An 8,536-nucleotide genomic window follows, 5' to 3' on the forward strand; every position below is an offset into this window, starting at 1 on the left:
TAGGCAGAGAATCACTTGAACCTGGGAGGCGGAGGCTGCAGTGAGCTGAGATCATGCCACTGCACTCCAGCCTGGGAGATAGAGCAAGAGTCCATCTCAAAAAAAAAAAGCTGTGTTTGCAGAATGACTGATTTTATTCACTCTCACTAATACAGATCCTCAGCACCAGAATTAAGGGGATGATCCCAGAAAAAGGCTGAAAGATTTAGGGCTGAGAATAATCTCAGCTAGGCAGCCACTGGCTCATGGGCCTCTGTATGTCAGCTAGGAGCTCTATATGTCAGCTAGGCCTCTGTATGTCAGCTAGGAACATTTTGCCTCTCTAAATGTAAAATATTTAAGTTCATATCTCCATTCAAAAGGTTGTCTGCTAAACGCAGCTCCACCATCTTCTTTTGTCTTTTTTTTTTTTGAGATGGAGTCTGGCTCTGTTGCCCAGGCTGGAGTACAGTGGTGCAATCTCGGCTCACTGCAACCTCTGCCTCCTGGGTTCAAGTGATTCTCCTGCCTCAGCCTCCTGAGTAGCTGGGACTACACGCATGTGCCACCACACCCAGCTAATTTTTGTATTTTTAGTAGAGACGGGGTTTCACTATGTTGGCCAGGATGGTCTCAATCTCTTGACCTTGTGATCTGCCCGCCTTGGTCTCCCAAAGTGCTGGAATTACAGGCGTGAGCCACCGCACCCGGCCTTCCTTTGTCTTTTAGAGCAATTTTGGGTTCACAGGAAAATTGAGCAGAAAGTACAGACTTCCCATGTATCCCCTGCTCCTCAAACCCACAACCTCTCCCACTATCAATCCTGCACCACAGTGGTACACTTATTACAATCAATGAACCTGCACTGACAGACACATCATTACCACCCATGTAATGTAAAGTTCATAGTTTACATTAGGGCAACCATTTTTTTGACTTCTTTATACCCTAACATTCAGGAAGGCCTCTCTTTCAATAATCAGAATGATTTTTAACACAGAATGGAGCCTCATGCTGTAGCTCAGTAGTTAAGGTTTGCTGGGGGCAGTGGCTCACACCTGTAAGCCCAATACTTTGGGAGACCAAGGCAGGAGGATCACTTGAGCCCAGGAATTAGAGACCAGCCTGAGCAACATAGCGAGACTCCATCTCTACAAAAAATAACAAATTAAAAAATTAGCCAGGTGTGGTGGCATAAGATTCCAGCTACTCAGGAGGCTGATGCAGGAGGATCACTTGAGCCCAGGAGTTGGACACTGCAGTGACCTATGATCATACCACTGCACTCCAGCCTGAGCAACAGACCGAGATCTTGTCAAACAAACAAACAAACAAAACAAACAAAAAACCGTAAAACTAGAATGAAACAAAACCTAGAAGATGATCTAGTCCAATTGTTAATCCCCAGCTGCTTTCTTACTCCAGCCTGAGCAACAGAGTGAGATCCTGTCTTAAAAAACAAAAACAAAAAAACACCCAAAACTAGAATGAAATGAAACCTAGAAGATTATCTAGTCCAATTGTTAATCCACAGCCGCTTTCTTACTCCAATACTTTTTTTGTTTGTTTGTTTTTTTAGACGGAGTCTAGCCCTGTTGCCCAGGCTAGAGTGCATTCAGTGGTGTGATCTCAGCTCACTGCAACCTCTGCCTCCTGGGTTCAAGCTATTCTCCTGCTTCAGCCTCCCGAGTAGCTGGGATTACAGGCACCTGCCACCATGCCCAGCTAATTTTTTGTATTTTTAGTAGAGACAGGGTTTCACCGTGTTGGCCAGGCTGGTCTTGAACTCCTGACCTCGTGATCTGCTCCCCCTCTGCTTCCCAAAGTGCTGGGATTACAAGCGTGAGCCACCACACCCAGCCTCCAATACTTTTAATGACCTCCTATTGCCAGAAGGAGTTCAGACTTCATGGCTTGACCTTGAGGCTCTCTACATTATTGGCTCCCTCCTACATGTGGGGGCATCTCTGTTTTTCTGCACTCAGCATTCCTACTTCCTTTGGGAACTTCCCCTACCTGTAAGACACAGGGTAAGTATGTGATCAATGCTAGGCCAGTTCTACTATTCACAGTACCCTAGTCTCTTGGCTACAGCAGTTGAGCCAGGGTGGGCATGTGACCCAGCCAATCAGAGTCCTTCCCTGGAATTTTTGTCTCTGAAGCTGTGGAAGGAGCCTTGCCTATTGGGATACAGGATTGGAAGGATGTGAATTGGAGGCCCCTGATGGCCATCTTTCCCACCATATGAGAATGCCTGTCTGCAGAACAAGGGAAGGAGGGTGACGGGAGAGAGGAGAGTAACACCAAGGGAGGGATGAAGATTTTGTGTGAGGGGAGTGGGAAGGTGTGGTGGGAGAGTAAGAGCTAATGACCTTGCTTGAGTCCCAGGATCTCCTCAGGCCTGGAGCTAACCTCACCTCCTAGACCCTATAGTTCTATTATCAATGAAGCCCATGTTATCTCAAGGGAGTTTGTGTTGGTTTCTGACATTTACAACTGAAAGTGTCTTGAGTGACACTTCACCTTTCCAGACTTATCTCCCACATACCCCTTTCTTCCCATTTTATAGTTCAGACACCTATTTTTTCCCCAAATCAAAGGTCTTTTATTGCATCATTTAAATATCACAAATAGGTCTTAGGAGTCTTCCAGCATCTTGTTTCTGCAGCTGGACAACTCTTAGATCTTCAGCTTGCTGACCTGTTCCTTTTTCAGAGACATAGGTACCATCCAAAATTTTTCTGATATCCTTTATTATTATTATTATTATTATACTTTAGGTTTTATGGTACATGTGTGCAATGTGCAGGTAAGTTACATATGTATACATGTGCCATGCTGGTGATATCCTTGTTTTTAACTGTTGTGGCTTGCTGAATCGAAGCAGCTGAATTTGAAACAAGCTGAATGTCGTTTCCTTCAAGGATTAATTCATCTTTCTGGGCTTGAGATACCAAACAAGCAACACCTGACCTCCTCCAAACCCTGGGGATGTATTTTTCACTGAAGAAATTTCAGATTTCAATAAGAGACCCATTCTCCTGGATAACAACGTTGATGGGGAAGTGAGCAGACACAGACCTCATCTTGTAATGGAAGCCCAGTGTAACATCCTTGATCATGTTCTGTGTGTGACTATAAATAGTCTGAACGGTAGCCAGTTCCTTTCTGTTACCTCACTATTTGTCAACCCGGAGCCTCTTTCTTCCTAAGAAGGCTGAGTTCTACACTGATGTGACTGAAGTCCCTCCACAGGCCTCTTCTGGGGCCCTTCACAATAACTGTGCGTCCCTTCAGAGTGATGTCGACATTTTCTGGAATGTCAACAGTCTGGTTGCTGAGAATGGTCTTCATTCTTGCAGTAGATGTGGCAACAACAACAAAAAAGCCCTTTTTTTTTTTAACCCACTCCTGGAAACTCTTCTTTTGCAACTTTAGGTTCCCCATTTTTAATTAATTAATTGATTTTTCCCAGCTTTATTGAGGTTAATTGACAAATACAAAATTTCCCCCATCATATCCCCTTCAGCATCCCTGGCAGGGCAGGCACCCTGTCTTGTTCATCTTTGCATTTTCCTCCACAAGTATTATGGTACTTAGTAAATGATCTCAAAAAATGTTAAACGTCATATGAGGAAGTGCCATTACTATATACTTTCATTAGATATTTTCCTTTTAGCCTTCATTTACTAAAGTAATGCTCAAGCCAGGATTCAAAAAAATCAATGCTGTCTTCCAAGAAATAAAACAAAAATCTCCTCAAAAAGTGTTTTAAACTTAATCAGAACATTTTTAGTGCTATTTATAGCTTAAAATTTGCAAGCCAAGTATACCTCACCCATCTCCCAAAATAAGCCCAAGTAAAAATGATTAGGATATTTATTAAGACTAACATAGTGTAATTACTGTTGTTTGTCTCTTTAGGTAAATTAAAAGCATAGGAGATGTCAAATATTGAAGTCACAGAGTTATTCCTTAAAAGTATAAATGAACCTGCTGTTCAGCTGGAAGGCACCCACAAGGACATACCTGCTGTTAAAATATTGTTAAAATATTGAAACAGTTCCATATGGGTTGGTAACTAGCTTCAGTCTCTAAGCACTCTAAGTATCTTAAGGTCTCTTTACAAGGAACCTCCCACATCCTAAGATCCAGCACACAAAAGATTAATATCTGACCCTATTTTGCTGAAATGGTGGGTATCTCTAGGACCCTACTCTTATATTAGGGCCAGGATTCTTTTTTCTGGGGGGGATGGAGTCTCACTCTGTTGCCCAGGCTGGATGCGGTGGCGCAATCTCGACTCACTGCAACCTCCGCCTCCTGGGTTCAAGCGATTCTCCTGCCTCAGCCTCCCAAGTAGCTGGGATTAAAGGTGCATACCACCACACTCAGCTCATTTTTGTATTTTTAGTAGAGACAGGGTTTCACTGTGTTGGCCAGGCTGGTCTTGAACTCCTGACCTCAGGGGATCCACCTGTCTCAGCCTCCCAAAGTGCTGGGATTACAGGCATGAACCACTGTGCCCAGCCTAGGATTCTTTTTGATTAGTTGATGGCCAGGCCATATATGTCTTTAACTCTTTTGACTATCACTTCTACAAATAAGTTAACAGAAAAAAAGCAAAAAGCCATTAGCAAAGCTAACTATTCAATGATTTCCCACCCCACCGCCAACTACCAAGGCTTTTTAAACTAGAAAGATCAAGAATAAGTGATAGAATTTACAGAAGACGTTAATAGAGCAATTTGAATGTGGTCATTCAACAAGCATTTACTGGCTGGGTGCAGTGGCTCATGCCTGTAATCCCAGCACTTTGGGAGACTGAGGTGGGCGGATCACGAGGTCAAGAGATGGAGACCATCCTGGCCAACATGGTGAAACCCCATCTCTACTAAAAGTACAAAAATTAGCTGGGCGTGGTGGTGCACGCCTATAGTCCTAGCTACTCGGGAGGCTGAGGCAGAAGAATCACTTAAACCTGGGAGGCAGAGGTTGCAGTGAGCTGAGATCATGCCACTGCACTCCAGCCTGGCAACAGAGCGAGACTCCATCTTGAAAACAAAACAAAACAAAACAGAAAAAACCAAGCATTTACTACAGGAATTCACTGTCCTCTAGGTATGAGGTTCATTGATTCTTGGTGGCTTGTATAATGGTCAGTACTATCCAGAGGCCTCCATTAACAGCTTATAGATGAGTGAAACTACCTTTGTGGTTTCAATTATGACAGTAAAAGAAATTTGACATAGTTGACTCCATCCTGCTTCTGACCTTCAAACTATCTTTGGTCATTTCTGGCCATAGGCCAAGATAACCTTGGGAGAGATTTTGTTTATAGTTTAACTTGAAAGCAAGCATGATAATACTCACTCCCTAAAACTAGCCCCCTCCTTGCTCAGGGACAGAAACCCGCTTTTGTAAGACTAATGAAAGGCCACAGAATAGGATTATGGAAGGGGCTTGAACTCTGATAAAATGTAGTGTAGTTTCTATAATCCTTTACTGCCAGGAGTAATGTGGCCAGGAGGCCACAAGATTTGTGACTTCCCCACTTGCTCCTATAGATAACATCACTATTGTAGAAACGAACACTGGGTTTGTAGTTGTTTCAGACTGACCTCACCTGGATTTGTGACTCATAACTCAACTGGTCATATGGCCCCACCTAGAGGCGCACTGAGTGCACCAGGAGCTTTTTCCACACCTTGATGATTTCATCCCCAACCAATCAGCAGCATCCATTCCCTAGCCTCCTGTCCACTAAATTGTCCATAAAAACCTTAGTCTTCCAGCCTTTGGGGAGATTGATTGGAGTGATAACTCCAGTTCCTCTGCATGAGTCAGCCTCATGTCAATTAAACTCTTTCTCTACTGCAATGCCACGGTCTTAGTATATTGATTTTATCCGTGCAGTGGGCAGGAAGAAGCCGTTGGGTGATTACAAGAGAATCGTCCAGAAAGTTAAAATATTATAAAAGAAAAACTGTCTCAATCTTGATGTGGCTTCAGCATAGTTTTATGTAGAACCAAGGTCAGTGGTGTGCTGGTAAACTGACTCTGAAAAAGTAAAAGTTCTGATTTGTTAGAGTTTGCCAATTTTCACAATATAAAAATCCCTACTGTGCCTAATTTCAAGCTCTGGATGTATCATCACAGAACACAGAATTGGAAATGCACATATTAAAGCCTTAAGAATCAGTAGAAGCTGGCTCCAGCACACCACTGACCCAGATGGCCAGGATTTTGTATTCCCACATCCCTTAGTCATTGGATATGGGCCACTCTAGGGCAAGGTGGCTCTATGAACTTGAGACAGTCCCTAAGAAGAATGGCCACTGATGGTAATCTTCTGACAGCACTCCTGGAAGCTGGAGCAATAAGTCCTTTTTTGATGGGGAATCTGGGCAGTATATCACAGAGTCCACCATACTTGTTATGGGAAACGAGTCATCTGCCTACTCAACTGTCAATCTAGTCACTTTTCACCCAAAAATTTTTTTCAACCTGGAACATATACTCTGAGACCTTTCACTTTTAGATGGTAGAGCTAATAGATACAAATTTGGAAAGATTTCCAGCAGTCCCAAACAGTAAACATCCAGGGAGGGATGAAGGCAAAGGAATGTCCAGAAGTCCAGAAAATCAGATGGAGCTGCTCAGATAGGCTTCTATAAAAGGGAGGGTTTGAGTTTGACCTAAAGGGTAAGGAGAGGTAAAAAAGCAGAGGAGATTGAAGAGAAGCAGCATTGCACTGTGGTTAGAATCTTGTCTCTACCACTTTTTAATTTTCAGGCATTGCACAAACTACTTTTGAGTTAATTCACATTGAGATTTTTTTTTTTTTTTTGAGACCGGGTCTTGTTCTGTAACCCAGGTTGGAGTGCAGTGGCGTGATCTCAGCTCACTGCAACCTCTGCCTCCCAGGTTTAAGTGATTCTCCTGCCTCAGCCTCCCGAGTAGCTGGGATTACAGGCACCCACCACCACGCCCGGCTAATTTTTTGTATTTTTAGTAGAGATGACTTTCACCATGTTGGCCAGGCTAGTCTCGAACTCATGACCTCAAGTGATCTGCCCACCTTGGCCTCCCAAAGTGTTGGGACTACAGGTGAGAGCCACCGCAACCAGCCCGTATTGAGAGTTTATAACAGTGCTTAGTAATATTTGGCCTCTGACAAATAACCTGTTATTTCATGCAGCAAAATGGAGATATCATATTGCAGAGTAGTGCAAAAAATAAAAATAACAAAAAAGAATATACTGAATTTTAATCAGAAATGATGACCTATTTTCCCTTCTTACAGAATGTCCTACCAAGAGTGAATCTTTGGGTTGAACTTCCCTGGTAGCAGGGCATGGTGGCTCACACCTGTAATCCCAGCACTTAGGTTGGCAGAGGCAGGAGGATAGCTTGAGCCCCAGAGTTTGAGATCTACCTGGGAAACATAGTGAGACCCCATTCTCCACAAAAAAAATAAAAAAGGAAAAACAAAACAAACAAAAAAACCAAGTTGAACTGTCCTGGCAGCCAGAGTGTAACAAAACTTTGACATGTGCTCAAAACTAAACTGCCAGGAAAAATTCAAAGAGCAAAGTTTCACCTTGCCAGAAACAGGTCCTTAATGGCAGGTACACCCCTGATAGTTACAAGGACTGGGGGAAGAAAACAAATGGGTGCCCTTAGATTCCCAGCCTAGGCCCTGTCCTGCACCACAAGGACCCACATGTGTATGCATATACCTCAGTGGCCATGTCCTAACTTCACCGACTGCTTCCCCAGATGAAGTCACTCCTCAGGCCTATGATGACATACTGACAGCTGGGTCAGCCCCCAGGATGACAAACCCTGGGAAAAAGGCCCATGCAGCCCTGCAGGCAGGCTCTCAACTTTCAGGGCAGGGAATTCTGAAGCCCCATGTACCTGATCTAGAAGGAGGGGCCTCCAGGTTGCTACCTTCTAGGCCAGAGAGGCCAGAGGGGAGCCAGAGAACAGTTGATTGCCCAGGACTGATGGCAGTGCATGGAGGGTCTTCTGGGGATCAACCCTTTTAATGCAATATTCTATCTTTTATATATGTGGGATTTTGATAAGGTACTTATGTCATAAGAGAGGCTTTGCTATACTAGAAAAAGCACTGGATTGAGAATCAGGACATTTGTGACTGGGTACGGTGGCTCACGCCTATAATCTCAACACTTTGGAAGGCCAAGCTAGGAGGATTGCTGAGGCCAGCAGTTCAAGACTGGCCTAGGCAATATAGCAAGACCCCATCTTTTTTTTTTTTTTTTTTTTTGAGACCAAGTCTCACTCTGTTGTCCAGGCTGGAGTGCAGTGGTGTGATCTCTGCTCATTGCAACTTTCGCCTCCTGAATTCAAGTGATTCTCATGCCTCAGCCTCTGGAGTAGCTGGGATTACAGGCATATGACACCAAGCCCCACTAATTTTTTGTATTTTTAGGAGAGACGGGGTTTCACCATGTTGGCCAGGTTGGTCTCGAGCTCCTGACCTCAAGTGATCCACCTGCCTCAGCCTCCCAAAGTTCTGGGATTACAG

At 43.9% G+C, this 8,536-nt stretch overlaps 1 pseudogene; it reads right to left on the bottom strand.

Moving 5' to 3' along the window:
* Nucleotides 1-2,596: 2,596 nt before the first annotated feature.
* On the bottom strand, nucleotides 2,597-3,333 carry LOC129031600 (large ribosomal subunit protein uL6-like; annotated as a pseudogene).
* Nucleotides 3,334-8,536: the final 5,203 nt, after the last annotated feature.

This window comes from Pongo pygmaeus, chromosome 11 (assembly GCF_028885625.2).
Source record: "Pongo pygmaeus isolate AG05252 chromosome 11, NHGRI_mPonPyg2-v2.0_pri, whole genome shotgun sequence".
In the NCBI taxonomy this organism is placed as follows: domain Eukaryota; kingdom Metazoa; phylum Chordata; class Mammalia; order Primates; family Hominidae; genus Pongo; species Pongo pygmaeus.